The following is a 7,096-nucleotide window of genomic DNA, read 5'->3' as shown; positions in this document are numbered from 1 at the left end:
ACGGTGGCTTTTCGCGCGACGCCGATGAATTAAAATTGAATTTAAAAAAATATTGACTCTGTCTGTATTCTGTCTCTCGTAATTTCCTCGTTCCCCTTCCCCGCCACCACCTGGTAATTATTTGCCTGGCCCGAGTAAATATTTTCTCGCATGAAGCGAAATTGATTCGAATCTCAAAAGTCATTCGCTTAAATCATTATAGTCATTTTATTTTTTGTAACTCGAAGACAAGCACGAGCCAATATTTATCGATGCGCGGTAATTCGCGATCTCGAGATAAGATAATATTTATGTGGATCAAATTTTCCATTCCGCTCACGTTGATAATATTTTTTTTTTTCTTGGTAAATGGCTGCTGCTTTATTTTCAGTGTAAATTCGCTCCGTCTTACTTCATAAAATAAGTCATTTTTTTTCTCTTTACTCTTCCTTTCTTCTTCTTTAATTTTCGCCCGTTTTTCAGCCAATCTCATTTTTCCTTTGATAAAATTTTCAGTCATTGTCGACTTTTTCATTGTGTCCCAAACCGGTTGAACCTGATATAAATTTTTACTAGGAATTTCTTAATTGAAGCTCTAGAATGTTGCACTCGTAGATTATATCTTATCGTTATAAAACTTTTTATACAGTCGGAGCCGAGTAGAATAAAAAGCTTAAGCCATTCAATTCTGTCGCTTTATTGCGGCGCAAGAGTACCGAGTTTTCCGCGCGCCAAGTTTATAGAAACGTCGGCTCTCTCGGTAAACATAAACAATAACGGCGAGGCTTTCCTCGCGATTTTTCATCGCGATATTCAATATAGCGCGGGACTCCAGTCCCGAAAAAAGCATCCTTACCGGTCGTTAAAAATCGGCTTTTCTCGACAATTTTGCGAGAACAGTCGCTAATTTCAGCGCCGCGGTGCCTTGCCATCTCCGGCGACGATCTCCGCGCGAATTTATACCTGCATGGGACGCGCATTTATATATATCCCGGGTGGACGCTCGAGCGGCTCGATAAGCCAACTTGTCCGCGTTTCACCTGCGAGGCCGTGAGCGCAGCGGCGAGAATAAATGGCGAGCGGAAAAGGGCCGGGAGGAGATCCCATCGCTACCAATAACAATGATGGAACCGGCCGCGCGCTTCCCCCGGACGAGCTACGCGAAGAAACGAGACGGCCGATAGGGTAGTGGGTGGGGGTTGGGCCGGGGGGGGGGGGGGTTTGGGGGGGGGGGGGGGGGGGTGGGGTGAGGAGGGGTGGCGCGGAGTGCGGTAGCGTACACCGATGCTCTTTTAAACTCGTTTCGTTTAATTGTCGCTGTTTTTGTTTTCCTGGTTTACCCCGGTATGCCGGGAGCGAACGGTGATGGCGGTGGTGGTGGTGGTGGTGGTGGTGATGGCGGTGGTGGTGGGGCTAACCTAGCGGGGAAGGGGGAGATAGGATAAGGAACGAGAGAAAAACGATCGCTTTATTGAGGCGGTCGTATGTTTTTCTCCGCGAGGAAACGCGACGTTGAATTTTTAATCGCGCCACAACGTCGATTACTTATTTTTAACGCGCGCGTCGAAAGCCATGGATGCTTATCCGAAACGAATCGTTTTTTGAATGCAAACTGGTTAGTGGCCGAGTGTCTTTGAAAGGAGGGACCTGTATTAAAAAAAGAGACATATGGCGAGGAGGATGAGGTGGAGGAGGAGAAGGAGGAGGAGGATAAGGAAGAAAAGGAGAATTTAACGTTCAACAGATGTCGTTGGATTATATCTCAAAATTTAGGGAAAATTCTTTGAAGGATTATCTAAATATATCACACGCTCCACTTCACCCAAGTTTTTTTCCATTCGCTACTTCCGTGTCTTCGTCCCATCCATTTGTAAGTACGAACAAAAAAAAGAGTCGCGAGCGCTTTTCGTGACTTTCAATGCATTCGTCGTCACCAAAGTACCCGGGACATGCTCATTCTTTTCTCCTTGGCGTGGCTCGTGTTTCCAGTTTATTATAAAGAGGACATGTAAAGAAATGTAAATGGCCTCGAAGCCGGCGTTAACGATTAACGTCCCCACGGCGAATCATCCTAAATCCGAGCGACTTTGCGCGACCGTTCACGAATAGCCACAAAATACCCAACAAAGCCTTTCCAACGATCCATTGTCTTTATACGTAAACGAGCTACGCAACGGTGATCCTTCCTTATCCTCTTCTTACTACTTCTACTACTCCTCCCGCCCCTCTCTCACCCAATCCCCACCCCCGAAACCTGGCCCCTCTACATATCTATCCACAACCCAATTCCCTCGCACGTCCTACAACGAGGCGAGATTTCGCCCCGACCGCATCTGCCCCGACGATTTCAAAGGCGTCGATCAACGAGACTCCTCCTCGGGCCCCGCATAAATCGTCGGACAATGGCAGTCGATCTCAAAGGCGAGGCCGATTGCGATCTGGCCCCGTTCCTCCCTTACCCCTTTTGCCCCTTCCACTCCCATCACAGCGGATCGTTACTCATGCCGCGGGACGCGCCTCCGCGAAATCGCGCGATTCCTCAATGGATTAAGCGCGCGTCGCGTTTATCTCTCGGGAGGGAATGCCGGCGATCCTTCCTCCCTCAGATTTTCTCCCTCCTCGCGTTCCTCTCGCAAGGGTTCGATTTTATCGGCCCATTGATAAATTGACTCCCGGGCTTGCGGTGACTCTTGAAAATGCCAGCCGTACATTCTTTTCTTTATTATTTTTTTCCCATCTTTCCCTTGATTTTGTAACGGCACCGGCAATCCGCTGGAATTTATCGCGACCTGTGCGTCTCGACTTACTAAACGCCGATTGAAAAAGCAATTAAAAGTTGGTCGCCTTGGCGGGCGGCGCGGTAGGGGAGTGCCGATCGCCGTAATTGTCATTGTCAACAGCAGGGGGCGCGTCGCGGGTGGGTTGCGATTAAGGCGTCGAAGGGCGGGGAGGGAGTGGACGTCCCGAGCAGCGACTCGTCACTCGCAGACTCGATAATCGCTCAATTAGGGATCCGGCGACAATAATCGTTTCATTGGTAATCGTAGCCTGGGAGGAGAAAAAAAGACCGCCCATCGTGTGTCCCCCCCCCCTCGCGCCATCACGCCACTACGAAGATTAAGGATAATTTTAACACCGGCCGATGTAAAAAGTCATTGACAGATCGCTTAATCGCGTCAATCTCGGGACGCGTACGCAACGGCTGTCTTCCTTTTGGAGATTTGCGCCTATGGTTAAGGCTCGTGTCCGAGCCTCTTCGAATACGCTCTAGTCCGTTCGAAAAAAGAGTAAGATTGAGTAAGAGGAGCGGCGGTACTCTGGCGTCTGCGAGGGGTTTGTGGTGGTAGTGGAGGCGATGTAGAGCGGGTTGGCAAGGGCGGAGGGGTGGAAGGTAGAGGAGGTGGAGGTGGATGAGGAGGAGGTGGCGAAGGAGGAGGAGGGAGAATATCCTTTGTGCGTAAAGTATAGGCAGCCGAGGATTTTACTGGCGAGGTGGAGTGAGAAACATTTCTCAGGTCGAATTTTTACGGAAAAAATCAGAAGGTTGGCCGAAAAGACGGAGGAATGCTCGGCTTATGTAGAAGCGCGCGCGCGCGCCGCTGCCAACTGTATTTTGTAATAATCCATTGCCGTCCGATTACGCAAAGTGCACATTACGTGAGGATCGCTTTTAATAAGGGCAGCCGCGTTAACGAGCCACGTGAATTAGAAGCGCGGAGCTGCGCCACATAAATCTTGGGTCCCGATCGAACAACAGAATGACTCGGCGTGTGAAAGTACGAACGGTCGGGAACAATGAAGAAGAAGCAGCCTTGTGCAACTCCGAAACTCCGAGTACGTCGTGGGGTGGGGAGGAAGGAGCAATGAGAGGACGGAGGAGAAAGATAGGAAGAAAGAGAGCTCGAAACGCACCTGTTCCCCATCGTCGTACGTGTCCCAACTCTCATCCTTCGAATTCGTGCTCTGGTAATTTAGTAATTTCGTTTACACGAGGGGCAAATCGCAGTTATGCGAGTGTTTTATTGGGAATGAGGCAGTGGTTGCATGAGCTTAGCGGTAATTTGCCAGCAACGGCGATATGGCCCCATCTCGATATTCTTACTCCTCCCGGCCTTTTATTCCTCCTAGTAAATGTAGGGTTTAACGGGGGCCCCTCGGCATTATCTTTATCACCGTGTTACCGTGGGCCCCGGCAGGCTTGCATATTACGATACCCTCCTCACACACTCCCTCACTCTCTCACTTTGCCATTCTCACTCTATCTCTCTCTCTCACTCTCTCTCTTTCTCTCTCTCCATAATCGGCCGATCGCGAATTCAACTGCTTTTTCCGGAAGACGTGTCGGTTGCCGGAGCCATACGCATTTGACTATTAGCCGAATGTGATGGAAAGAAGCAGCTCAGGTAATCCGACTACCGAGCATCAATCTGCCTGAAATTTGACCGTTTTCTGGTATGGACTACTACTACCTGCCTAGATACGCATCTAAAAGTGATCGGGCATCGCCATTACGGATGAACTAACATACCAAAAATTAGCCTACTTATCCAATTATAACGGTTGATTTTTACAGCAACGTATTATTAAATCGACTGATGAAGGTATCTAGTATGATATTAGTATCCTCGCATAGAAAGCATTTTAAAGTGATTCGCACTTTTTTCGGATCCGTAATCTCGGTTGAAGAATCGCCGAGGAGTCGCAAGGCTCGCGCGATTAAAATCCAAAAGCGGCAGTCGGCGATGCTCAGTCACGTCAAGACTAAACGCGCGCGCACGCCGTAACGAAGACACGACATTCTTGATATTCCAATAATTTAATCTCATGTCCAAAGACGCAACGCGAACCGCAGCGTGCGGCTTTCCGTTACCGTCCGCTCGCAATGAAAACAATCATACCGCGGAATTCATCGGCTATGTAATCCCCTAATGCAAAATGTAATCCACCGCTTGTTACAGCGTTGCGCGAGAGATGAGTACATGAAAATGTAGCCGAGACTCGTGCTGCAGCCGCACCATAATAACAATAACAGCAATGACAGAAATAGTAACAGTAATAACAGTTATAACAATAATAACAATAATAACAACAACGACAGTAATAACAATAATAACAACAACAATAACAACAACAACAACAACAACAACAACAGTAATAATAATAATAATAATAATAATAATAACAATAATAATAATAATAATAGTAACAACGGTGAGCGACGCGTCGAGTAATGTACGGTTGCGCTCGTACGTCAGGAAATTCTGGTTTCCGCGCGAGCGCATCTAATAAAACGATGAAAGGAGGGAGCCAGTGAGGGAATATCGAAAGAGACGCCGGGGTGGCCGGGGGTGGGGTTGAATGAGCAGTAGAAAGATGGCGTTGGGAAGGGAGGTGGGGGACGTTGGCGGGAGGGGAGAGAAGCGACGTCGCTCCATTATATCCAACAGCCGGTGCACTTGCCCTCACTCGCGAGGGGTTACAACGCAATAACGGCGCCCGTATCTCTCCCCGGCGGAAATCGCGCGCGGGCGGCAACGGTGGTGCTTTTTTCCCTTTCGCGCCTTTTCACAAGGGCAAAGCGTCGCGTCCCCCGAGTGTAGCAACTGTCGGGGATGTCTGAATGCCTACCACGTGAAAAGGGAGCTCGAGATGTCGGCCGCGCGATAATACCGAGGAGGAAAGTGCGCTGCTGATAAGCCGCCGAGCCGTCGAGGATATTATCAATCATCGGCGCTCGGCGACGGCTGATTTTTCCCTCGTGGGAAACTTTATTTTTACCAATGTGATTTGGTCATCATTTTGGCCATGGCAAGCCTTAAGGAGATAGGCGCGTAAATAATCGTTATATATATATATATATATATATATATATATATATATAGAGAGAGAGAGAGAGAGAGAGAGAGAGAGAGAGAAAGTGAGAGAAACGGCCTTTGCGTGGCCCGGTGATCTCCAATTAATTAATACGGTTTTATACGAACTCGGTGCCCGACGTTACAAATTTACCGGCTCTCGAGTCGCTGCCACCCCCTTCTTCTTTTCATTTTGTCACCGCTGTGGCTGAACGAGCGCCATTGTAAAGGGAAAAGGCACGTACGTGCGCAGCGGCCGTTGCGATGTCGCGCCGATAAGAAATGTCCTCGGCCGTAGCCGATACTGATATTAGAAGAGCAGGTGGTCCTTACATATTTTATTCAACCTCGGGGAATGTATACGCGTACGTGGGGACATTCGACCGCACGTGAGACAATGGGCCCAGCGGCAACCGGGAATGTATTAAAGTATTACGTATTCTATTCGCCTTACCTGAATTTTGCTCCGTGAGTTTGAATTTTCGAAATTCGCCGATCCTGTATGCCGGCGGAGCCCCAGCCAAATTGATATTTAAAAACAAATTTTTATCCAAGCGCTAGTCTCGCCCCTTCCGCATACGCCCCACGAAGTCGTCATAGCTCCGCTCGCATTCTTCATGAAATTGTTGAAAAGAAAAATCGCCAAAGGTATCGCATCGGTCTATGCAATAAAACAATGGGATTTTAATTACGGACGGCATACCGAGTACAAATGACCGTATGCCGCGCAACCTCCAATTATTACTTAACATTCGTTAAATAATGCGAGGCACCTTGAGCCTTGGCAAGAAGATATCGTATTGTCCACCCCGGGGCTAAAGTGCATTCCTCATATAAATTCTTCGAGCATTTCTTGCGCGCCGAGGACCAAATAAATGATTAGCGCCGGGAGGGGAAAAAAAAAACAAGCAGGCGCGCTTGGCACTTGGCGCGGAACCATTCGCCGTCATAAATATATAACCTAACAATACGGCCATTTTCCAATATAAAAGGAAAAGAAGCGCGGCGTCGGCGGCCTTTCCCGTCTTACGGTAACTTTGAGGACTTTTTGCCCCCCCCCCTCTCGCGGCGTACCAGTCGCAATGATATTTTCCGTCTCGCCATGTACGCCGACCTACGCGCTCGGCCTCCTATACGTAAATGTAAATACGAACAGCCTCCGGAGGGATTATCTGCCCTCCACGCCGCTCTCTGGCTCTTACGCGGCCGCGCGCCTGCTGAAATGGTCAAGGGAAGTGGAGCAAAAAGGAAGATTTATCGGCATT

The 7,096-nt window shown here is 48.7% G+C and overlaps 1 protein-coding gene across 1 annotated transcript in view; it reads left to right on the top strand.

The window, feature by feature from the left end:
• Positions 1 to 7,096, top strand: part of LOC105360417 (uncharacterized) — a 45,517-nt gene that overhangs the window by 30,107 nt on the left and 8,314 nt on the right. The window lies entirely within an intron of this gene.

This window comes from Ceratosolen solmsi, unplaced genomic scaffold (genome assembly GCF_000503995.2).
Source record: "Ceratosolen solmsi marchali unplaced genomic scaffold, CerSol_1.0 scaffold13, whole genome shotgun sequence".
Lineage (NCBI taxonomy): Eukaryota > Metazoa > Arthropoda > Insecta > Hymenoptera > Agaonidae > Ceratosolen > Ceratosolen solmsi.
This window is presented reverse-complemented; position numbering and strand designations above follow the sequence as displayed.